The sequence below is a fragment of the Petaurus breviceps genome, unplaced genomic scaffold (genome assembly GCF_028583685.1).
Source record: "Petaurus breviceps papuanus isolate PSGF00001 unplaced genomic scaffold, PetGlider_PUasm1.0 37, whole genome shotgun sequence".
Taxonomy (NCBI): Eukaryota; Metazoa; Chordata; class Mammalia; order Diprotodontia; family Petauridae; genus Petaurus; species Petaurus breviceps.
Genome location: NW_027186296.1, coordinates 94,372,172 through 94,397,905, shown reverse-complemented (window position 1 = coordinate 94,397,905; position 25,734 = coordinate 94,372,172). Strand labels below are relative to the sequence as shown.

The following is a 25,734-nucleotide window of genomic DNA, read 5'->3' as shown; positions in this document are numbered from 1 at the left end:
AAGGTAAAAAAAAAAGAATGAGAGGTTTGGACTGGGTGACCTCTATAATCCCTTCCAACTCTGTCTATAATTTCTGTGATCCTGTGTCTTAAATTCTAGCCCTGACTAGAATGATAAGTTATAACAAGCTATTTGCCTTCTCCCTGGCCTTGTTGGCCTCAGCATCCTCATCTGTAAAATGAGGAATTGGACTGAGCACAATGAGAGATCACTCTTGAACTCACTGTTTGAAGGAGGTTCACAACGCTAGCAGGCTCCCTCTTCTCTTGTGAGTTGATTAAAAATGTTATCCAGCTGCATCTTTTCCTCCAGTAGATGGTCCTCTGGTGGACAATAATACCAAACCCAAAGCAAGCTCACCTGTAATTAGTAGCAAGTGTTTCCATGAATGCTGATGGATCTGTCTGTGTTATCCGAGGACATTGAGGCAGCTCTGATATTGCTATCACCACTGTGAGCTTTCCAGTGAAGTCAAAATGAGTGCTTGGTGCGTCTCAACTTTTATTTTTACAGCAATCTTTGTACCCAAACCACCGTAGCATTTTTAATAAAAAGTTGGCAAGGAGTCAGACATCTGTACTTGAAAAAAAAAATCCAGGCCAAGTATTTCTAAAACCTTTATATTTACTTGTAACATTAGAATAACCATGAGGTTGCTTTTTGCATAATCGGAACCATTCTCATTAGGCCTTACAGATCTTGTCCTTCACAGGGTTGCTACAGTGGTTTTCATTATGACAGGGACATTGATCTTATAGCTGTGCCAGCAAGTGAAGCTTTCCTTGATGGTTTAGCAAAGAAATACAGAGAAGCTGAAAGAAATCAGAACCAAGCAGTAGAGTCAGTCCTGCAGTAAGACAAACATGAGCTTGGTGCCATTCCCCATGAAACATTGAATTCAAGTCAACAAATATTTATTGACTGCTCTGGGCAAAGCACTGTGGTAAGCATTGGGGGATGATTCAGAGTCTGGATAGGATACAATCCCTGCCTCCATGTAATAGTAAGCACCCTAGAACACCCAGGATGGCCTACTAATACAGGTTCTTTGATCTGCTTTGCTAAAGGAAAGACAACTTTTAAAGTGGTCAACAACTTGACTTTAATTACAGATAAGTAGAAAATAAAAGCAGAGAAATTAGCACAGAGATTCAGCAGACAGAGCTCCTACTGTCTGAACAAAGTACTACAACCACCTACATACACCATTGGACCAGCACAGCACAAGCCTCTGAGTAGTCGGGGGGGGGGGGGGGGGGGGGGGGCTCCTAACAAACAGCTACTCACTCAGAGTTCTGTCCAGGGAATCAAAAGGTCCTTCTCATGAGTGAACCCCCAAAGGAAAATACCATCCTCCCTGTATATTGTAGTTTTCAACTAATAGGCTCAGAGCCAGAAGGCACCACAAACTTTGTGACTCAGTGCCTAATTATCTCAGTACCAAAAGGTGTGAAAGCCTTCCTGAAAGCAAGCCTCCCCTAAGGAAACTTCCCTTTAGGCAAGTTCCTCTCTCAATGAGTTCTATGTGATTCAGGATGCATCACAGCTAGGCCGGAACTCAAAGCAGTAAGACATCAGTGATTGAATACATGTGGTCACATAGACCTATTACTGGATGGAGAAGAAGATCTTCCTATTCCATTAACATTATACTCCACATGTGGCGGCTAGGTGGTGCAGTGAGTAGAGCCTTGGCCCCCGGAGTCAGGAGGACCCGAGTTCAGTTCTGGCCTCAGACACTTAACACCCACACAGAAATACTAGCCGTGTAATCTTGGGCAAGTTACTTAACCCCAATTGCCCTCCAAAAAAACAAAAAAAAAAAAGAAAGAAAATACTTTAAAAAATTATACTCCACAGAGTTTATAATCTGGTGGGACTTGAGTAGAATTTTGAAGTGCAGTAGGGATTTTAGGAGGTGAATGTTCGGAGGTAAAGAGAGCTTTTCAGGAATGGGTATGGGGTGGGGATAGCCTGTGCAAAGACACAGAGGAAGGAGATATGATATCCTGTATGAGGAACAGCTAACAGGCTGCTTTGATTGCTGGAAATGGATTTTTGTATATACTTGTCTATAGTATAAGTGCTGGTTCCTCCAGTGTATACACTTTTTGTTGTGGTGGTTGTTTAGTTATGTCTGACTGTTCATGTCCCCATTTGGGGTTTTGTTGGCAAAGATACTGGAGTGGTTTGCCATTTCCTTCTCCAGCTCATTTTACAGATGAAGAAACTGAGTCAAATGGGGTTTAGTGACTTGTCCAGGGTCACCAAGCTAGTAAGTGTCTGAGGCCAGATGTGAACTCAGGAAGATGAGTCATCTTGATTCCAGGCCCAGCACTATGGAGCCACCTAGCTGCCCTAGAATGCACAATAGGTGCTTAATACATGCTTGTTGAACTAACTTAGATTTTTAAAAAAGATCCTGGCTCAAATCTGGCATCAAACCCTGGGAAAAATCACTTAAACTCTGCCTGCCTCAGTTTACTCAACTATAAAATCAGTATAATAACAGTACCCACGGTTGTGGTAAGAATCAAATGAGATATTTGTAAAGTATAGGCACAGTGACTGGAACATAGTAGGCACTTAATAAATGCTTCGTTCCTTCCTTCAAAAAAAGTCTAGTAAGAAAAATGAAATCTTTCTGTCTTATTTATCATCCATACATATGTCATCTTTCAATCAATCTATCTAATTTGTCTGTCATATTTATCTACCTTTATAAAACCACTACATGATACATACCACCTGAGAAATGCAAACAGAAGGCTGTGTGAAGTCCAAGGAGGGAAAGTCATTATCAAATAAGGGAGGTCATTATCAAATAAGGCTTCCTGGAAGATTTGGCATTTAAACTGAGCTTTAAATAATGGGTCATTGGAACAAATTGTTCTCATCTGTCCATTCTGACATTCTGAACATGCTTGGAGCAGACATCTCCCTAACTTGCCAATAGATTTGGGACCTATTGGTCACCCTCATCCTGGTTTGGCCTGTTTGCAGAGATGGTTTTACTAGGATACGGCCGCTGAGCATATTACGGCTTCTTGAGGCCACAGGTGAGAGTTAGGTCAAAGGTGGGCACAGAACGTGGATGAGCAGCCCTGAACATCCTATGTGCTCCTCTGGCATACAGTAGGTGCTATATAAACGTTTATTCCCCCCCTCCCTTTCTCCCTATTGTCCTGTACTTCTTTTCTCAGACAAACTCCTTGAAAAAGCTGTCTCACTTCTTTTCTTTTCACTTACTCTTCAAGATTTTGCTCCTACCACTAGACTTTGATGACTCAGGAAAAGCAAATGAGACTGATGACTATGCACCTCTATCTCATTTAAATCCAATTCATGCACAAGTCAAGACATCACCCCATGATGTCATTGGTCCTCTTTGAAAACAAATAACAACCAACAACAACAAATAATAGGTTGGAATTCAACAAACAGAGAGGGCTCTGCAGGCATCTCATGCACAGGGAACCCTGAGAAGAGGAAGAAAGCATAAGGTATACACTATCCATTATAGGACAAGGTAGTCAACCAATCAGGATTCATTAACACTCAATCTCTGACTCCAGGCATTTTCACTGGCTGTCTCCCCATGCCTGGAATTTGCTCTTTCCTCTTCTCTGCCTCCTGGCTTCTGGCTTCCTTTGTTTCCTTCAAGTTCCAGCTGAAATCTCACCCTCTACAAGCACGCTTTGCTGATCCTCTTTAATGCTACTCCCTTCCCTCTGTTGGTTATCTCCTATTTATCTTGTATTTAACTTCTCAGTACCTAGTTGTTTGCTTGTTATCTCCATGTTAGCTGTGAACTCCTTGAAAGTAGGCTCTGCCTTTTGTCTTTCTGTTCCTAGTGCTTAACCCAGCACCTGGCACATAGTAGGTGTTTGATGAACACATTGTCTGTCTTCTCCTATACACACCCTATACTTTCTTACCTTTTCTCACTCTGTTCCTTATGCATGAAATGCCCCTATGACCTCTTCTGCCATTGAATTCCTACCCATTTTTAAAAACCCAACTCAAATGCCCAAAGATTTTTGAGTCATTCTCCATTGCTTAAAATAGTGATGGGTTATTACAGGATTTTATATTTGATCCTAGGGGTGATAGGGAGCCACTGGGGTTTATTGAATGGGGTAGAAGAGGTGACATGGTCAGATCTGTGCTTCAGGAAAATCCAATTTGACTGGAGCATAGAGTACTTGGAGGGGAAACAATTGAGAAGATGTTGAGTGACACTAGATTGTGGAAGAACTCAAATGTCAGGCTAAAAAGTCTGAACTTTATTGTGTAAGCAATAAGGAGTCATTGTAGGGTTAGCCACCAGGTGGCATTGCTGAACCTAGGCTGACTAAGTGGCTCTCAAAACAATTCTGTGTTCTCCCTGTCACCAGAGGAACCTCTGGAGAAATGTCAGACTCTCTGTGGTTCCTAGAGCATTGGTGGCCTCTTTCCCTTAGATCTACATCCTTTGTGAAACAGTGTTATGTTCTCAATCAAAGGAGTAGAGGCAATGCAAGTATAGCCAATGGGGGTAGCTCTCAAGCCCCAGCCTTACCAGGAAGACTTCCCTTCTTCCTGGTCAACTGAGCTTTACAGTAATTTCAGTGATATTAGTCATGACCACAAAGATAGAGAGTCTTACTGAATATACTTTTTATTCAGAGGTATAATAGAATTAACCAATACATAATTATATATTGACCATGGGGCAACACATTCAGCTTCTACAGAGTCTGGCAGTCCACAAAGCAGGCATTTTAGAAAAGATGGTATTTAACCCCATTGGCTACTCTTTTATCAACCCTTGCCCCCAGAGAACAAAGGGGATCACACAATAAGAGTTCTCAAATGCTATTCCACTCGTGGCCTAGAGAGTTCCCAGTCTTGTTAGTTCAGGGGCATAGGAACTTGGGAGTAATTTGATTCCTCTTCATTCTTTGGTTCCTTGCTCCTGGCTACTGTTATGCCTCCAGCCTCTCCTGCTTTTCCATGTGAATGATGAGCCAGCTTCTGCCCACAGACGCAGCAGATCTATCACTCCTGGAGCTTGGTGGACAAGCTATAGCAGTGTTTTTTCATCCCATTCAACATTCCTAATGATAAAATTCAGTAATATTTTTTAGTCCTCATCCTCTTTGACTTTCTACATTGTAGACCAACTCTAGGATCCTGAGTTGAGTTATATCCAGATAGTTATGACTGTGACTGGCCCTCCAAGTCTGGGAAAAACTCCTAGACATATCACAGTGATTTTGAGTTGGGTGATATAAGAGAGAGAGAGAGAGAGAGAGAGAGAGAGAGAGAGAGAGAGAGAGAGAGAGAGAGAGAGAGAGAGAGAGAGAGAGAGAGAGAGAGAGAGAGAGAGAGAGAGAGAGAGAGAGAGAGAGAGAATTTGGTAGCCACATCCAGGTTGCATCTTTTTCACTTCTTATCCTTTTTAACCATTCTGCAGAATTTGACACTGTAAACCCCCAACAAAGGTTGTTTTAAGGATCCCTGAGGATTGAATAGTAACCACAGTGATCATAGCTGTGACTAATGTTCTCCTCCCCACCCCTCACAATCATCAACTCTGGGGAAAAATACCAGACCTAAGATATATGAATCAGCCTGTTGAGAGAGTAGATTCAATTGCTACACCTAGGCTATATCTTTTTAGATCCTCATCATCCTTGACCCTTCTGCAGCATTTGACATTGTAGACCACCCTCCCCTTCTGAATACTCCCATTTTTCTCTTCTGTCCTTTTGTGCTCTTGGGGGGAAAGGGGAGGTACTTCCCCTTTTGCAGGCATGTCTGCATAATTTTGATCTGGCACCAGTCTTTGGCTCTTAGGGCCTTGTTACCATGGGCATACCCATGTTCAGAGTCTCTGTGTCAGAGAAACAGATTCCATGCTTGTCAACTGGGCTTTGAGCTTATGAAACTACATAAGACATAGAAACCATGCTTGCCAGTTGGGCCATGAACATATGAAGTAACATAAGATAGGACCATAAATATAACTCTTGTTATACCAAGATTTGAGCAAAACAGGACACATTCTACGATTCAAAAAGATAACTGGCAATGATGTAAAAGTTTTGAGGGAAGAGAAAGAAGAGGGGAAGAGAAGACCCATTAGAAAAATATTCTGTTAGTACAGGCAGGTGGTAATTAGGGTCATCAAATGGTGGTAGCAGCAGTAATTAGAGAACAACTAGATGGTTCAGTGGATAGAGTTCTGGGCCTTGAGTCAGGAAGATCTGAGTTCAAATCCAGCTTCAGATACTTATTGTGTGACCCTGGACAAGTCACTTAACTTTTGTTCACTGCAGTCTCCTCACCTGTAAAATGAGGATAATAATAACATCTACCTCTTAGGGTTGTTGTGAGGATCAAATGAGATAATACTTGTAAAGTGTGAAGCGCAGTGCTTGGCACCTAGTAAGCACCATAGTAATGTCAGCAGTTACTGTTGTTGTTATTAATAGAGAAGAAGGGACAAATGTGAGAGATAGTTTTAAAGATAATTTGACAGAACTTGGTATCTGATTGGATATGAGAAGTAAAGAAAGCAAACAATAAAAATAATAATATCAAGGCTTGAAACATGAGGCATTGAATGAATGGTGGTATAACTAAGAAATCAATCAGCAAATATATTATAATAGATATATACTTGTAAGTCTTACAAGTCAGAGGAAGAGTTTATTTTAAGGTAAAGGTGATAAGCTTGACTTTTGGACATGTTGAGTTTAATGTGCCAGTGGGAAATTTGGAAATGTAAATATGGAGGTTAGGATAACTATCTGAGCTGGTTTTGTAGATTATAGAGGCATCTACATAGCAGAGATCATTATAGCTATTAAAATGAATCAGATTGTCCAGGAAGAGGAGCAAAGAGAGAAGAAAAGAGAGTCAATGAGAAAATTGGGCCCAGGGGAATAAAATCTTTAAAGGACAAGATGAGGAACAGTAAAGACACAAAGGACAATCAAAGGAGTAAAAGGAAAATCAACCAAATAGGGAGAAGAGAGTATCTAGAAGGAGGAATTGTCAAATGTGAACTCAAATGTTGAAAAAGAGTCAAAGCAATGAGGCAAAAAAGGCCATTGATTCTATAAATGGGAGATCATTAACGACCTTTGAGAAAATGTCGTGAGATAGTCCTGGTCTTGGAGTCCAAAGGACTTGGAGAAGAGTTGGACAATGAACTTGGAGATTTATTGGGTCTAAATACTGGCTTACTTCCAATATGGCCTTGGGAAAAATTCTCAATGTGTCTGGATCTCTGATCCCTCATCTAGAAAAGGAGGAGGTTAGATTAGAGTAAGGATTTGTAACTTTTTTGGGGGGGTGTCAAGGACTGCATCTCTGGCAGACTGGAGAAGACTTTGGACTCCTTTTCAAAATAATGTTTTTAAATGCATAAAATAAAACACATAGGATTACAAAGCAAACCAAAGTTTACTGAAAATCAAAATGTCATTTTTTTCCCCATCCACATTCAAGGAAACTACTGAGAGGTTTATGGATCCCAGCTTAAGAGCGCCTGGACTAGTTGAATTCTAATCAAAGCTCTATTATTTCTCTAAATCTATTATCTAACATGATACATACATGAGTCTTTGACATTTGGATTTCACTCTTCTATTTAAATGGAGTAATGATCCTGAGTATTAACCTCTTGACCTTTTGTACTGTGGTCTCTTAGACACTGGGCTACGTGTGGCTGACACTTCATTCCTGAGCAACAAAATACTGACACAGATTGCCCATTATGTCATCAAAAATGTGTTTTGACAGTGCCTTAGCTTTGTAACCAAGAAAATCCAGACTTTCTTTGGCATTAATCCTGGATTCCTCTACTGGACTTTGTCATCTCTCCATATCCCACTCTAGTCCAATGGGTTCATAGCTACTTAAAGTTTGTATCTGCTCTTGGGGATCTGATATCTCAACTTCCCCGCCTCCTCTCTTACTCTCACTGAAATCTTTGGCTTATGTTGGAGAAGGAAATGGAAAACTATTCCAATATCTTTGCCAAGAAAACCCCAAATGGGGTTAGGAAGAGTCAGACACAACTGAAAAAAAACTCAACAATAGCAACAACAACAACTCTAAGAGTCACTCTCTAAGAGCCCCAACATTGGCTGCTGGCCATTAAATACTTATTTCCTGAAGTACTTCAATTAAATACTCATTTCCTAAAGTGCTTCTGTTAGTTACACCACCATTCATTCAAGCCTACATTTCGAGAAGCGCTCTGACCCTGACGTCATCACAAATATTATTTCGAGGGCCCAGTACAGCCTAATTACTTCTGCACAGTGCCCACTTTATTAGAACTATTGTGTCTTTATGAAGACTAAAAGATATTGAGAGTTAATTCAATTTGATAAGCAAATTCTTCAGAATGTATCTTGGCTTTCCCCACCTCCCATTACTCAAAACCTAAGAAGGCAGATTGTATCATAGTAAAAGAATAATTTAGGCCACAGGTGGCTAGGACTCAACCTTCATTCTCTATCTACCACCTATAATCAATAATGAATACTTATTCTATTGACAGTCTTACCCTGGCCTTATCTGTCCAGGGCTTTGTTGTTTTGCTGCTTCTGCAATGGACTTAATATTTCACTCCAACTCATTTTAACCTATATTCATCTCTTTTTTAGATTAAAAAAAAAAGATAAAACCTCCTGGTCCAAATTTGACAGGATTTTCCTTCTGGTAAACTGGAAACATCTGTGGGAGTTTCCCCCAGGTTAGAGCTGGCAAAAGAAGGAGCTAGGCACATCCCTGTCTTGAGCTCACAAGGAAGGCAAATGTCTCTATTTCCTTCTGAGAAATGGTGGTTGTGGAACACTTCCCAATGAAACACTTGCAGGGTTCATAAAGTCATTGAGTGACATAAATTGTCATTGAGTGAAAAGGAAAAAAAGTTGGCAGTCACATTTCTGGCTTGTATTTTCTGCAACTTCTTAATATGTTTTAAATTTTCTCTATACTATGATAATCATAAAAAGTTAAAATATTTAAACAGAGCTCTACTTGATCCCAGAGTTTGATTTGTATGCTTAATTAGTTCCCAAACATATGGTTCAGAGCTTCTTACAAAAACAGGGTAATGAATCAAGGTATATTTTGGTAGTGGATTAAATGATGTTATAGAGATATCCAGTCCCATCTTAAAGGCAAGAACCAGCCCATGATCTGAGCTGGGAGCCTTTCTTGACATCTGTTTTAAAGACATCTCCAAAACCTTCCAATGACTACATAATAAAACAAAACTTTATAATGAGATAGACATCAAGCATTAAGATACTTAGAATTCAACATTACATAAGGAATGAATAGCATTAGAACGGCAGAAATTCTGCAGAAGCCAGAAGTGGTTAATTTAAAGGGACTCTCATATATGTGGGAGAGTTCTGGAACCAGTGTGAGAGCTCATTGTTAAATTCTGAGTGTGAGCACTTATACCTTGGAAATTAAGCCATGATTTATTGTTTTGTTGATCATATAGACTTAAGAAAGTAATGGAGGAAATGTTAACAATAAAGATTAGACTTAAAATGCATGCCATAGATACATTTCCCACTCCCATACAACATTCCAGAGCTGGTTGTTAAACATTTACCAATAAACCTCTTTGCACATAAGGTAAATCTTGAAAACCGTTTGGAAATGTCCACGTAGGCTTCAATCAGGAAGTTATCTGGTAGGCTTTGGAAAGACTGAGCAGCTTAAATTAAGGAGTGTTTTTCTCTTCCATTCATTTCTCTCAGTACTAGAACATTAGGTGCTTAGGGAGATATAATCACTTTTTTCAGGTCACAAGGGAACAGAACATTTAAGATGCTATTAACAACCCATGATCCAGTAGATGTGCATCTGAAAGTTGTTTTTCTAGTTGTAATGAAGGGTTGCCCTGAGTCACTGACACTTTGTGTGAACATATACAAGTGTGTATGACATAAACTCATATTGCTTTTCAACAGTATCATATGATTGTAAGGTAGCTTCTAAGAGTTAAATATGATCGTCTGTAGCTAAAGGGTCACAGTTCCCATTAGAGTGTAAAGTTAACAGAACAAGTAGAGATTTCATGATATTCCCTCATTATCACTGTATTTTCACCAGGTTAGGTGAAATAAAATACATAATACTTTATGGAGAACAAAGGTATGCTGGAGAATGGCAGAAACAGGACAATGTGCCATACTCAGAACAGGTGAAGAAACTAGGGATATTTCTCTCAGGGAAGGGAAACATTAGTATGAATATGATAGTTGTCTTCAAATATTAGAAGGGCTATTGTGGATTCACTTAACCAATAAGCATTTATGAAGAACCTACAATGTGCTAAGAACTGGATACTGTAGGGGGGGGGGAATCAAACTATTTTTTTTTTCTTTTTTGCTTTTTGGAGGGGAGAAGGCTGGGCCATTGGGGTTAAGTGATTTGCCCAAGGCCACACGGCTAGTAAGTGTTAAGTGTCTGAGGCTAGATTTGAACTCGGGTCCTCCTAACTCCAGGGCTGGTGCTCTATTCATTGCACCTCCTAGCCACCCCAAATTAAACCATTTCTGACCTCAAGAATCTTATATACTATTGAAGAAGCAACATGTACAAATAAGTCTATACACATATATGAATGTGTATATATGTAAATTCAAGGTAATATATAGGAAGACGAGGCACTAGCCACAGTGGGGAACAAGAAAGGTCTCCTGTAGGAGGATTCACATGAGGTGAGCTTTAAAGGAAGTGAGGGATTCTAAGAGGCAAGGAGAAAGAAAAGGAATGCATTTCCAGCACAGGTACAAAAAACTTGAGACAAGAATGGAATGCTGTGGGCAAGGAACAGAAATGATGCCAGTTTTCCTAGACCAGAGAGGGTGTGAAAAGGAGGGTACTAAGTCTAGGTAGGTTGGAACTAAACTATGAAGGCCTATAAATGTCCAACAGAACAGTTCGGTTTTCATCCTAGAATTAGTAACGAACCAATGGAATTGTTTGAGCAGGGGGTTGACATGGTCAGACTTGGGCTTTAGAAATACCTTTTGGCAGCTGTGAAGGATGGATTGGAACTGTTAAAGAGATGTTGTTGCAACAGTCAAGGTGATGAAGGCTGAACTTATGTGCTAAGTGTGTATGTGGAGAGAAGGGAATGGATATGAGAGGAATTATGGAGGTAGAATCAACAAAACTTAGTAACTAACTGGCTATGTGGGAAGGTGAAGGAGAATGAAGAATTGAATAACCTTAAGGCTTCAAACTTGGGTGACTAATTGGAAAAATGGCAGTACTTTGACAAAAGACAGGAAGATAGGAAGAAGGGTTGGTTTGGGGAGAGCAATAATGCTACCTATAACAATAGGATAAGAAAAAGAAATTGAAAGAATAAAAATAGGAAATAAGGAAACAAAACTATCACTCTTTACAGATGACATGATGGTATACTTAGAGAACTCAAGACAATCAACTAAAAACTAATCAAAACAATTAACAACTTTGGCAAAGTTGAAGGATATAAAACAAACCCACAGAAACCATCAGCATTTCCATGTATTACCAACAAAACTTAGCAGGACAAGATAGAAAAGGAAATCAAAGTTAGACTAACTGCAGGCAGTACATACTGACAAGCCATATACACAGGAACTGCATGAACATAATTACAAAACACTCTTCACACAAATAAAGGCAGATACAAATATTGGAGAAATATTAATTGCTTGTGGGTAGGCCAGGTCATTATAATAAAAATGATAATACTAACTAAATTAATTAGGTTATTCAGTGCCATACCAATAAACTACCAAAGAATTCTTTTATAGAACTAGAAAACTAATAATAAAATTCATTTAAAGGAACAAATGGTGAAGAATATCAAGGAAATCAATGAAAAAAGTGAAGGATGGCAGCCTAGCAGTACCAGATTTCAAACTATACTACAAAGTGATAATCATCAAAACAATCTGGTACTGGATGAGAAATAGAGTGGTTGACCAATGAACTATATTAGGCACATAATATACAGAAACAAATTACCACAGTAACCTGGTGTTTGATAAACACAAAGATCCAAGCTACTGAGGCAAGAACTCACTAGTCAAAAAAAAAATGCTGGGAAAATTAAAAAGCAATCTGACAGAAACTACACATGGATTAATATTTCACAAGGTATACCAAGATAAGCACAAAATGGGTACGTAATATAGACATAAAGGGTGATATCATAAGGAAATTAGGGAAGCATGGAATAAATTGCCGGTTAGATCTATAGATGAGGAAAAATTCATAACCAAACAAGATATAGAGGATCCCAGAAGGTAAAATGGATAATTTTGATTACATTAAAAATTTATATTTTTACACAAACAAAACCAATGCAGCCAAAATTAGAAAGATAACAGGAAACTGGGAGAATTTTAATAGCAACTTTCTCAATGACTCATTTCTCAAATATGTAAGGAACAGAGCCAAATTTATAAAAAAAAAAGTCATTCCCCAATTTGTAAATGGTCAAAAGATAAACTGACAGTTTTCAGAAGAAGAAATCAAAGCTATCAATAATCATATAAAAATGTTCTAAGTCACTAATAATTAGATAAATGTAAATTAGAGCAACTCTGAGGTGCCATCTCACATCCTGAGATAGCTTACCATGACAGAAAAGGAAAATTACAAATACTGAAGGTGATGTGGAAAAATAGGTAAACTAATGCACTGTTAGTGGAATTATGAACTGGATAACAATTTAGAACTATGCCCAAAGGAATATAAAACTGAGTACTGTTTGACCCAGTAATACCACTACTAGATTTGTACCCTAACGAGATAAGAGAAAAAGGAACAGGACCCTTAGGTACAGAAGTATTTATAGCAGCTCTTTTTGAGATAGGAAAGAATTAGAAACTTTGAGTATACCAATCAAATGAGAAATGGCTGAACAAGTCATGGTATATGTTTGTAATGGAATATTATTGTGCTTTAAGAAATGATGAAGGTGAGGCAGCCAGGTAGCACAGCGAGTAAGAGCACCAGCTCCAGTGTCGGGATGACCTGGGGATCGAATCCAGGCTCAGACACTTAATACCCACCCAGAAACACCTGACCATGTAACCTTGAGCAAGTTACTTAATCCCAATTGCTTAGGGGCAGCCAGGTAGCTCAGCGAGTAAGAGCACTCAGCTCCAATGTCGGGATGACCTGGGGATCAAATCGGGACTCAGATACTTAGCACCACACCCAGTTTAAGAATAATGGTCCTACTGTCCTTGATGATGAAGATAGTTATAAAAACATTTATTCATTTATTTATTCATACCCTAATGAATATTAATGCAAAAATTTTAAATAAAATACTAGCAAAAATTACAACAGTATTTCACAAAGATCATACACTATGACCAGGTGGGATTTATACCAGGGATGTAGGGCTGCTTCAGTATTAAGAAAACTATCAACAGAATTGATCATGTCAGTAACAAAACCAACAGAAATCACATGATTATCTCAATAGATGCAGAAAAAGCCTCTGACAAAATGCAATACTCATTTCTATTAAAAAAAAATACCAGAAAGTATAGGAATAAATGGAGCTTGTCTAAAAATGATAAGTAATATTTATCTAAAACCATCAGCAAACATTCTCTGTAATGGCAATAAATTAGAAGCCTTCCCAATACAATTAGGGTGAATCAAGAATGCCCATTATCACCTCTATTATTTAATATTGTACTAGAAATGTTAGCTTTAGTAATAAGAGAAGAAAAAGAAATTAAAGGAATTAGTATAGGAAATGAGGAAACAAAACCATCACTCTTTGAAGAGAATATGATATTATACTTAGAAATCCTAGAGAATCAACTGAAAAACTACTTGAAATAATTAACAACTTTAGCAAAATTGCAGGATGCAAAATAAACCCACATAAATCATCAGTATTTCTATATATTACCAGCAAAGTCCAGCAGCAAGCTATAGAAAGAGAAAATCCACTTAAAATAACTATAGACAATATAAGAAACATTTGGGAGTCTACCTGCCAAGACAAACCCAGGAACTATATGAACACAACTATAAAACACTTTTTACAGCGTTTTATAATAAATATAATTTATTATAAATAAAGTCAGATCTAAACAATTGGAAAAATACTAATTGCTCATGGGTAAGCCAAGCCAAAACAATAAAAATGACAATATTGCCCAAATTAATCCATTTATTCAGTGTCATACCAATCAAACTATCAAAACATTATTTTGTAGAGCTAGAAAAAAATAACAAAATTCATTTGAAAGAAAAAAAAGGTCAAGGAATCAAGGGAACCAATGTAAAAAAAAGTGAAAAAGAAGGTGGTTTAGGTATGCCAGGTCTCAAACTGTGTTATAAAGTGATAATTGTCAAAACAACCTGGTACTGGATAAGAAATAGAGTGGTGGATCAATGGAATGGATTAGATATAAATTACATTATAGTAAATGGACATAGTAACCTAGTCTATGATAAACCCAAAGATCCAAGTTTTGGAACAAAAACTCATTATTTATCAAAAACCCCTGGGAAAACTGGAAAACAATGTGACAGAAACTAGATATAGACCAACATCTTATATGATCTACCAAAATAGAGTCAAAATAGGTACATGATTTACACATAAAGGGTAATACTGTAAACAAATTAAGAGAGCAAGGGATAGTTTATCTGCCAGTTTCATGGACAAGTTAAGAATTTAGACCCAAAGAAGATACAGAAAGCATTAAAAAAATATAAAATAGATCTTTTTGATCAGGTAAAATTGAAAAGTTTTTACACAAAATAAACCAATGCAAACAAAATTATAAGGAAAACAGAAAACTGGGCGGTGGGGGGGGGTGAATTTTGGGACAAGTATCTCTGAAAAAGGCCTCATTTCTCAAATATATAGAGAACTGAATCAAATTTATAAAAATATAAGTCATTCCCCAATTAATAAATGGTCAAAGGATATGAACAGGCAGTTTTCAGACAAATAAACCAAAGCTATCTATAGTCATAAAAAAAAATGCTCTAAATTACCATTGATCAGAGAAATGCAAGTTAAAACAACCCTGAGATACCACCTCATACCTATCAGATTGGCTAATATGTCAGAAAAGGAAAATGTTGGATTTGGAGGGGATGGGGAAAACTGAAACACTAATGCCTTGTTGGTGGAGTTGTGAACTGATCCAACCATTCTGGAGAGCAATTTGTAACTATGCCAAAAAGGCTATAAAAACTGTGCATTCGCCTTTCCCCCAATATGGCGCCGAAGGCGAAGAAGGAAGCTGTTGTCCCCCCCAAGACAGAAGCCAAGTCCAAGGCCTTGAAGGCCAAGAAGGCAGTGCTGAAGAGTGTCCATAGCCACAAAAAGAAGAAGATCCGAACATCCCCCACCTTCCAGTGACCCAAGACACTGAGACTTCGAAGGCAGCCCAAATACCCTCGGAAGAGTGCCCCTCGCAGAAACAAGCTCGATCACTATGCCATCATTAAGTTTCCCTTGACCACGGAGTCTGCTATGAAGAAGACTGAGGACAACAACACCCTAGTCTTCATTGTGGACGTCAAGGCCAACAAGCATCAGATCAAGCAGGCCGTAAAGAAGCTGTATGACATCGACGTGGCCAAGGTCAACACACTGATCCGGCCCGATGGAGAGAAGGCATATGTCCGTCTTGCTCCAGACTATGATGCTTTAGATGTTGCCAACAAAATTGGAATCATCTAACTTGCTGTGTCCCCATTCCACCTATGATAAAAATAAAGTTTTCCAGAATAAAAAAAAAAAAACTTCATTTCCTTTGACCCAGCAATACCACTGCTAGTTCTATATTCCAAAGACATCCAAAAAAGGGGGGAGAAAGACCTATTTGTATAAAAAATATTTATAGCTACTCTTTTTGCAGTGGCTAAGAATTAGAAATCAAAAGCATACCCATCAACTGGGGAATGACTAAACAAGCTTTGGTATATGATTGTTATGGAATATTATTATGCTATAAGAAATGACAAGCAGGATGATTTTTAAAAAAACATGGAAAGACTTACATGAAGTGATGCATAGTAAAGTGAACAGAACCAGGAAAACATTGTACATAGTAAAGCAATATTATTTAATGAAGAATTGTGAATGACTTAGCTATTCTCAACAATACAATAATCCAAGACAATTCCAAAGGACTAATGATGGAGCATACTATCCACCTGTAGAGAAAGAACTGATATTGATTGAATACAGACTGAAGCATGCTATTTTCACTTTCTTTCTTTTTCTTTTAAGTCTTCTTGTACAAAATGATTAATATGGAAATGTTTTACATAATTGCACTGTATTATCTATATTTGATTGCTTTCCATCTCAGGGAGGGAGGAGAGAAGAGATAGAATTTGGAACTCAAAACTTTAAATAAAAATGTTTTTAAAAATTGGAAAAAATATTTGCAGATCTTTTCCATTTTTCTCTTGTTTGTTCATCTTCCTTCAATTTTCATCCACATGTCCTATGACTTTGCTTAGTTCTTTCTCTTACCAAGTTTTCTTTAAACTGATTTTTCCTTTACTGATTTTCTCTGCTTATTGAGGCAATGCTGTTCATACTCATCCATCTTCTTTAGAAAATTTTATAAGTAAGTTTATATTCTGTATCAGTATTCCCTTTGGCTACAATCTCTCTTTGCTTGGAAAGTAAGCCAAGTATTTTCTTACTAAGGCAATTTTAGACTTTTAAAATTCTCCTTGTTAGGGAAACTGATTTACATTGGTTAAACTTTGATATAAAATTATTTTAATTGATGTTGATGTCATTTCTGCTGTCCATGTCCCATTTTTCATTACCAATTACTTGTTTAAATAGTTCTGGATTGAGTTGTTTCAATTGCATGCCATATCTTTTCTTTCATTATTATTTCTTTTTCTGGCTTTTTACTCATTCTTATCTTTTCTCTGACAAAGGGGTAGCCTAATTGTACACAGACATCTGATTCATAGATGATTTCCACATCAATAATGAGTCCTTTCCTGCCTATTAAAATATAATCAGTTGTATTATGTGTGATGTTATTTCAAGTCCTAGTGTTTGTAAAACAAAACAAAACAAAACATGAAGAGCATGGGCTCTATAAAATATTTATACTTTTATTAACCTCCATTGTAATAACAATATGTTTGTATAATACTTTTTTCAACTTTTTAAAGTTCTTTTATATGCATTAAGTAATGGGTCCAGCCATATTTTTCACCCTATCTTTCATACTGGCTGTTCCCTGAGCCTGGAATGCTCTCCCTTGCAACCTTTGACTGAGAATTCCTGGCTTCCTTTAAGACCCATCGATTGTTATGTCCTTCAGGAAGCCTTTCCTAGTCACTCCAGCTGCTGATGCCATCCACTCTAAGGTTATCTTTTATCTACTATTTATCTTCTTATCTTTTTCATAGAGAGCAGGGATTATTCTTGCTTTTTCTCTGTGTCCTTAACCCTTAGTGCAGTGTCTGGCACAGTGTTTAATAAATACTTATTGATTGATTATTAATTCTGTTTTATAAATGAGACAACTGAAGCCCGGAAGGGCTAGGTAGGTTTCCCTCATTTTCTGTGATTGTTAGTGCCTCCTCTCCTGTCCTCCATTAGCTTGTATTTACTTCATATGGATTTTGTCTTATACGAATGCACGTACTTTTCTTCCATAGCAGAAAAGTTCTTGGAGACAGGGATTATTTAGGGGTTTTGTGGTAATTTTTCCCCAGTGCCTAGCACAATACATGACACATAATACTTGCTGGTGTTGTTTAGTCCTGTCTGACTCTTCATGGACCACAGCACTCCAGATCCTTCTATCTTTCCCTATCTCAAACTCTGTCTAAGTTTATGTTTGTTGTTTCCATGACACTACTTATCTATCAATCTATCAATTGACCTATGTCTGTTGATCTGTCTTTCTCATCCTATGCTATCCCCTTTTCCTTTTGCCTTCAGTCTTCCCCAACATTAGGGTCTTTTTTTAATGAGTCCCATCTTCTCATTATGTATCCAAAGTATGTTAGCTCTGTTACCATAGGGCCTTGGCCAAATCATGTAACTTCTCTGTGCCTTAACTTCTCATTTATAAAATGAGGGAGCTAGACTAGAAGTCCTCTTAGTAACCTTCCAGGTTTAAATCTATGATGCTTTGAATGTTTTATAGATATGTATAACCATTTTTTTCTGTCTTTCTTCTCCTTGGGGTATATCTTCAGTAGCATTATCACTACATTAAAGGGTATGTATAGTTTAGTAACTTTTCCAAATGGTTTTCCAAAAGAGTCAAATGAGTTGAGACTTCTACCAACAGTCATCAGTATTTCCATCTTTCCACAGACTCTCTAACACTTACTTACCATTTTCATCTTTTGTCCCATTCGCAAATCTGGTATGTGTGTGGCAAAACCTCAGAGAGATGGCTTAACTTTAATTTCTCTTATTAATTATTCATTGGAAGCATTCTTTACATTGTTGTTGATACTTTGTCAATTGCCCTCATATAAATATATATAAATATATAATTAACCACTTTCTATTGAGCCTCAGTTTCCTTATCTGTAAAATGAAGGAATCATACCACATGATACCTCTGCTGACCTCTAATCTCACACCTCCATCTGCCTTAAAAACATCTCAAATTGAATGTCCAGTAGACATCTTAAATTCATTATGTGCCAAATAGAATTTATTATCTTTTCCCCTAAACCTTTCTGTCCCCTGTCCCACCTTCCCTGTAACTCTAGAGGGCAACACCATCCTCCCAGTCTCTTAACTTCACAACCTAGGAGTCATCCTGAACTCCCCACTATCTGTCACCCCCCTCATATCCAAGTTATTGACAAGGCCCGTCGATTTTACCTGTGCAACATCTGTCATATAGACCCCCTTCTCTCTTCAAACACTGTCCCTACTCTAGTGCAGACCATCTTCACCTCCTATATGAACTACTGCAATAGCTGTTGGTGGGTCTGCCTACCTTAAGTCTCTCCTTACTCCAGTCCATTCTTCCTTCATTCACTAAAGTGACCATGTTATCCTCCTACTCAATACTCCAGTGGCTCTTTATTGCCTCCAAGAGCAAATCAAGATGCTCTGTCTGGTATTGAAAGCCTTTCAACATCTACACCCCTCAAAGCTTTCCAGTCTTTTTACACCTTACTCCCTGACATGTACTTTTTCATCCAGTGCCACTGATCTCCTGGCTTCTCTACGAACAAGCTATCTTCCAGCTCCAGATATTTACTCTGACTGTCCCCCACATCTGGAAAGCTCTCCCTTCTCTGCTCTGACTTACTGATCTGCTAGGCTTCCTTTAAGTCCCAGCTAAAGTCTCACCTCCTACAGGAAGCCTTTCCCAACCGCTCTGAATTCCAGTTGTTGTTCAGTCATCTCTGAAACTTTGTGACCCCATGGACCATACTGTCCATGGGGTTTTCTTGGCAAAGATACTGGAGTAGTTTGCCATCTCCTTTTCTAGTAGATTAAGGCAAACACAGATTAAGTGATTTGCCCAGGGTCACATAGTTAATAAGTATCTGAGGCCAGATTTGAACTCAGGAAGAAACTTCCTGGCTCTAAGCCTAGGGCTCTACCCACTGAGCTACCTAGCTGCTTGAATTCTAGTACTTTCCTTCTAATAATTATTTTTATTTATCCTAATATAGCTTGCTTTGTATATATTTATTTACCTGTTGCTCCATCATTAGATTGTAAGTTCCTTGAGACCAAGGACTGTCTATTGCCTCTTTTGTTTTTTTCCTTTTGGAGGGCAATTGGGGTTACATGGCTAGGTTTGTGTGTGTGTGTGGGTGTGGGTGTGGGTGTGGGTGTTAAGTGTCTGAGGCCAGAACCTAACTCTGGTCCTCCTGACTCCAGGGCCAGCATTTTACTCACTGAGCCACCTAGCTTCCCTTGCCTCTTTCTATATCCCTAGTGTTTAGCATAGTGTTTGGCACACAATAGGTTCTTAATAAATGTTCACTGATAGAATGATTGGTTATTACTTTCAAATCTAAAATTTTATGACTTTTTTTTTTGCTTTTTGGAGGGAAGTTGTGGTTAAGTGACTTGCCTAAGGTCACATGGCTAGTTTTTTTGTGTTAATTGTCTGAGGCCGGATTTGAACTCAGGTCCTCCTGACTCCAGGGCCGGTGCTATATTCACTGCGCCACCTAGCCGCCCCTAATTTTATGACTTTTAAGTATGTGTTAATGGTAGGGGATACAAGTATAACCCTGTCCCCCTTCCTAGACACACATACACCTAGTGGGGAAATGAGTTCTCATTGGAGTGTGGTTTAAAAACTGGTAGGCATGTTGTACTGGGTAGGTTATTTTCATTTAAAATGATTATACTGTTAATTGCTAGGTGATTGAAAAAAAATTTGGCCCATAATTTTAATTTGGTGGCTGTTACTGGTGGCAAGCATGTATTCTTGAGTCAGATTCACACTGAATTTCCTTTAACTACAATCTAATTTGATAAGCTGAGTGTATTACACTCAATCTGTTTCTTTCCAATTCATTCTAAATGTCAAGGATAATAAATCTGCCTGGCAGTAGGTAGGGTCTAACAAAAATGGCCTGGAGTATCGAATGTACATAGAGGACCAAACGGAGCCCACATGCTTATATCATCATTGCTACATGCCTTCCAGTCATTGGAGTTGGCATCTGACATTTTGCTGAGCAGCCATCACATTCACGGCAAGAGGAAGGGACCCTTTTAAAGCAACAGAGTATCATCAAGATGGCACATAATAATATTAACCATCTCCATCAGGCTTGTGCAAAGGGCAGACCTTAGATTCCACATTCCACAGTACTTTGAAGAACTGCTGATGATGATGATAACAGTAATAAGAAAAGGCAGCCTGGAATAGAGAATAGAGGACCAGCCTTAAAGTCAGAAGACTTGAATTCAAGTCCTTCTTCTGAATTATACTGTTTGGAAAGGTCATTTAGCTTTTCAGTACCCTGGCCAACTCCCTAAGATTATAAATTACAAATAAATTGCAAAGCTATATCAAAAGAGGAAATTTCAATATTCAGAGTTCCTCAAACTGATAAAATTACAGACCCAGGTATTAATGATAACAGCAATGTTTCTGTAATATTTTATAGTTTATAAATGAATTCAAATATTTCTTTGGCCTCTCACAATGATTCTTAAGTTTAAGATTTATGTAATACTAACATTAGTCATTTAAGATTAATAAGTAATGTTAATAGTATTTATTCATTATGTATAGAAACTGAAGCTTTAAGAAATGAGGTGGCTTACTCAGTTACAATGACAGAGAGGGACTAAGTCTGTTAATACCAAATCCATCACCAACATCTCCTTTGTTCCTTTGAACAAGAAGGATAAGCACAGGGGGAGGCTAGGTGGTGCACTGAATAGAGCACTGGCCATGGAGTCAGGAGGACCTGAGTTCAAATCCAGCCTCAGACACTTAACACACACACACAAAAACTAGCTGTGTGACCTTGGGCAAGTTGCTTAACCCCAATTGCCCTCCAAAAACCAAAAAGCAAAATAAAAAAAGAAGTATAAGCACAAGTGTATCAAAGAAATCACTTGGAAGAGTCCAAATTGATTCATCATGCTTGTGTGTAGTATGGTATAATGGAATTAGGACTGACCCTAGAGTCAAATCCTGCTGTGGGTTCAAATCTTGCTCCTTTAACTAAACATCTGTCTGACCTTGAGTAAGGCATTTAACTTCACTAGACCTCAGTTTCCTCATCTATAAATTGAGCAGGTCTGTGGACTTTAAAAAACATTTTGATAACTGTATTTGAATATAATTAATTCCCATTGTAATCCTATGTATCTTATTGTGTACATTGAATAATACTATTCTGAGAAGTGTTCCATGAACTTTATCAGACTGCCAAAGGAGTTTTTTACAAAAAGGGTTAAGAACTTCTGTTCTTGATGGTTCCTGAAGTTCTTTCTAGCTTTAGAACTCTAACCCATGATGCTATTTGAGGCCTGATCAAAGTCCTGGACCTGGAAGGGGATTTGAGGATAATTTCATCTAACACCCATATTTTACAGATGAGGAAACTGAGGTTGAAAGGTTTATTGGTTTGGGAACTAAAGTAACTGGGAAGTAACCTGTCCAAGGTGATATAACTAATGGGTAGCTGGAACCAGAACTGTATCCCAGGTCTCTGACTCATTTTCTTTCTATCTTAAGTACTGACTTTTTTTTAAGCAATTAAAGTTAAGTAACTTGCTCAAGGTTACACGGCCAGTTATTTCTGGGTGTGGTGCTGAGTATCTGAGTCCAGATTTGATCCCCAGGTCATCCCGACACTGGAGCAGGTGCTCTTGCTCGTATGCTACCTGGCCGCCCCTAAGTACTGACTTCTAACTAAATTCCTGGGTTGTGAGTTTCTTTTCCCCCTCCGGCTCTCTAGGAGTAAACTTCTTGCCCAGTAGTGTTCTGAATAGTTCTAAAAAATAGTCACCTGGGAATTTACTCCTGTCTTTAATATAGGAAAACACCTTAGACTCATGTGTCCATTGGCTCACCCAACCTCGTTCTCCTCCTTCCTGGCCAGGCTCCACTAAGTCATTTGGAGATACAGACAGATAAAGTCCAGAGGTATTGGAGCGGGGGGGGGGGGGAAGGGGGAGGGGGTGCTAATAAAATATCATGATTATTTTTATTTTAATGAGAAAAATCTCATGATTTTGTACTCCACTAATTAATATCTGTAATGATTCTTAGAATTTGTATTGATATTTGCTCCTCTTCCCCCACCCCCATCCTTTGTTCAACTTTTTTTTCTGAGAAAATGCAATTTCATAGTGTCAGCAAGCAAAGTTGGGGGATCTTTAAAACTACTTGAACAGATGGATGAATGAAACATTTATTAAGTACTTACTATGTGCAAGTGCCAGCACTATGTGAAGTGTTTGGGATAGTAATAGATAGTAATTATTCTCAGGAAACTCACATTCTAATGGGAGAAACAACATATATGGAAGTTTTCAGCTGCAAGCCACATGGGAAGGACCCAGGTAATGCTTCTTGAATGCCATTTCCACTGATAAAGTCATATTAGTTTCTGATGTTAAACCATTTGGCAATGCCAAGGACTTTGGGGACAAGAACTTTCTTTTCTAGGTCTTTAGTAGATGTGACTATAACACCTATAAGAGCAGTTGCCATCTCCACAGTGGTTGATTCCCAAGGATGATGGGGTTAGAGACATTGATTTTTCCATGGCTCTTGGATTCAAGATCCTGAGATGTCTGCATCAGGATCTAAGGAGAGAGTGGTCAAAGTATCGGTGATGATTTGACTTGCTTTGGGCATCCTCTTCTCTGCTCTCCCCTCCTCTCCTCTCCTCTTCTCTTCTTCTGTCTCTGTCTGTCTCTCTGTCTGTCTCTCTGTCTCTGTCTCTCTCTGTCTCTGTCTGTCTCTCTGTCTGTCTGTCTCTCTCTGTCTCTCTCTCTCTCTCCCCTGCTCTGTGAGTGGCAGTTGGTTGAGAGTTGGTGGGTATGACCTGCCCCTTCTCCACAGGAGTTGCTCTCTGGGATGATGGCGTTAGAATACAGATTGTTTTCTATCCCTTTCAAGCAGTTTAACTACACTAGGGACAACCAAACCATCCCAATCAATATGCTAATTGCACATGTTATTTATTCATTAAACAGCCTCCTTCCATCACCCTAGTAGGGATAACACTGGGCAAACCTTTCTACCTTGCTGGGTTGTGCTTTGTAAACTTTAAATAATGATTTACTACAGAGGGATTACTATTCTTGAAGCATTATTATAATTTCATCCCATTTTTTAAAATAGATGAGAATACTGAGACATTGAGATGTTAGGTGACTCTCTTAGGGTCACATAGCTAGTGAGGGTCTGAGTCAGGATTCAAAACCAGACTTTCTTCTTGCCACCAGACTTCCCGCCTAAATCACTCTTTCCACTATGCCACCATTATATACACTGGGGTATATGAGGTGCTCATGGGAGACTAAGCTCTGGTGTGAGGCCTTACCAAGCCCTTTTCAGGGCTGCTCATCTACCTTTGGTGTCTACCCTTCACCCAACTCTCACCCGTGGGCTCAGCAGCCACACCCTGGTAAAACTGTCTTGGCAAACAGGCTAAACCAGGTGGGGGTGACCAACAAGCTTCAAACCAGTCAGTGAGTTGGGGAATAGTGTCTGCCTTGAGAATGTGAAGACGTCCCCTGAGAACAGTTTGTTCCAATGGCCATGAAGGCAGCTGAAGTAGAAGGCTTAGAGCTTGGTCAGACATTGAAGCCACCAGGGTCATCTACTGCATCCCAGACTATCCCCAGTCATCCTAACTTTTGTCCTGCTACTAGACTTTGAGGACTCTGTTAGAGAGTGAGGCTGATGACTTTGTGAAACTGCCTCACTTAAATCCAATTCATGCTCAAGTCAAGACATCACCTCTAATATCATTGGTCCTCTTTGAAACAAAGGACGAACAATAATTACATACACTGCTATCTCGTAGCACACGACATAGATCCATATGATCATAGACCCAGAGCTGTAAAGAACCTCAGAGGGTATCTAGTCCAACCCTCTCATTTCATAGATGAGAAAACTGAGGCTCAGAGAATTTAAATGACTAACCCAGTGTCATACAACTGAGTGTCAGAGGTGGGATTTTAAAATAGATCTTCCCCATTCAAAAGTCTAGTACTCTAGCTACTGAGCAAGGCTATCTCTTGGAAGTAACATGATTATTTATACTTTAAAAAAATATTTCACACTTTCCTCAATTATCTGGCCTTCCTGATTCGTCCAAATTAATGACTTTTAAAAATTGCAGCCACCTCACACACATTCCCCTCTCCCTGCCCCAAATGAAGAGCTTACTTTGACTTAGGAGAATGAAACACGTGACCCCCTCCCCTCCCCCAAAAAAAAGCCAGTCCTGTGTCTAGTATGGACAAAGGAAGATTAACATTCAGGCCCCTTGATGAGACCAGAAGGAGTATTTTGGAGGAAACATGAATTTTGAGCTTCCTTCCTTTTATGAAGTCCTGTTTTGCTTTCTCCAGGGAATTCCTGTCCAGCTGGATAGTCTAAGGAGCCAGGGCGACAGCCTGTGGTAAAATAGAAGAACGTCAACTCTTTAATCCTATTGATTCCCAGTTCCTTTTGATCTCAGGGGTTCCTGCTGCTCAGGCAAGTAAAAGGTGGTAAAGGGGGAGTTGGAGTTGGCTAGCCCCTGAGGTTTCAGAAAAGAAATCTTCCTATTCCTTCCCTTCTTGTTTTCTAGACTAGTTGGAATCTTGGACTCTGGACTGTAAAATCCTACAGGCTAAACCTTCTGGTTTGGAGACTTAGGCTCTTAAAGGAAAAAAAAAAGGAATTTCAGTTTTATGTTGTCTTTCAAAGAGTGTCTTATTCTTCCTAATGATATCTTGGACAACAATATCCAGGGGATAACGTGGCAATGCATTTCAATTCAATTTAATTCAACAGACATTTATTAAGCACCTACTATTTGCAGGACATTGTTGTAGAGAGTCCTGTGTCTACAAGAAAGAAAGAAAGACAAAAAGAAAGAAAGGAAGGGAGGAAGGGAGGGAGGGAGGAAGGAAGGAAAGAAGGAAAAGAGAGAAAGGAAAGAAGGAAGAAAAAAAGAAAGAAAGAAAGAAAGAAAGAAAGAAAGAAAGAAAGAAAG

General features: G+C 38.7%; 3 long non-coding RNA genes across 4 annotated transcripts in view; 2 read left to right on the top strand and 1 right to left on the bottom strand.

Annotated features, from left to right (window-relative positions):
• LOC138169525 (uncharacterized) overlaps nt 1–1,933 on the bottom strand; it is a 29,908-nt gene extending 27,975 nt beyond the window's left edge. Inside the window, exon 1 of the long non-coding RNA XR_011170373.1 lies at nt 361–1,933. This is a non-coding gene — a long non-coding RNA (uncharacterized lncRNA). The remainder of the gene's footprint in view (nt 1–360) is intronic.
• The window catches only part of LOC138169524 (uncharacterized), a 76,435-nt gene that overhangs the window by 40,618 nt on the left and 10,083 nt on the right, over nt 1–25,734 (top strand). For both annotated transcript variants that reach the window (XR_011170372.1, XR_011170371.1), the window contains exon 2: nt 25,106–25,232. This is a non-coding gene — a long non-coding RNA (uncharacterized lncRNA). The remainder of the gene's footprint in view (nt 1–25,105; nt 25,233–25,734) is intronic.
• Nucleotides 5,359–15,816, top strand: LOC138169522 (uncharacterized). The gene is made up of 2 exons (XR_011170370.1): nt 5,359–15,364; nt 15,454–15,816. It is a non-coding gene; the product is annotated as an uncharacterized lncRNA (long non-coding RNA).